The sequence below is a fragment of the Etheostoma spectabile genome, chromosome 19, assembly GCF_008692095.1.
Source record: "Etheostoma spectabile isolate EspeVRDwgs_2016 chromosome 19, UIUC_Espe_1.0, whole genome shotgun sequence".
Classification (NCBI taxonomy): Eukaryota; Metazoa; Chordata; class Actinopteri; order Perciformes; family Percidae; genus Etheostoma; species Etheostoma spectabile.
The window spans coordinates 15,092,198-15,092,477 of record NC_045751.1 but is presented as its reverse complement, the minus strand read 5'-3'; positions in this window follow the sequence as shown (position 1 = coordinate 15,092,477).

Genomic DNA, 280 nt, shown 5'->3' with positions numbered 1-280 from the left:
TGTTCCTCATCCCTTGTGTCACCTGTCCCTTGTTATTGCTCGTTACCTGGTGTATTTAGTCCTTGTGTTGTCTTTGGCTGATGTTGGATTGTTGTCTGCTTCTTGTTGTGAAGTGTGCGGTCGCTGTGGCGTGTCTTCTGTGTGATGCTTCCAGGCCTTCATGTTTTTAGGGATTATTTTGGTGTGTGCCTGACTGCCTACCTCTGGACTTCTTTTGTTGTACTGATTTTTGTTTTATTAAATCTTTGAACGCTACTCTGCTTTTGTCTCCGCTGCATAT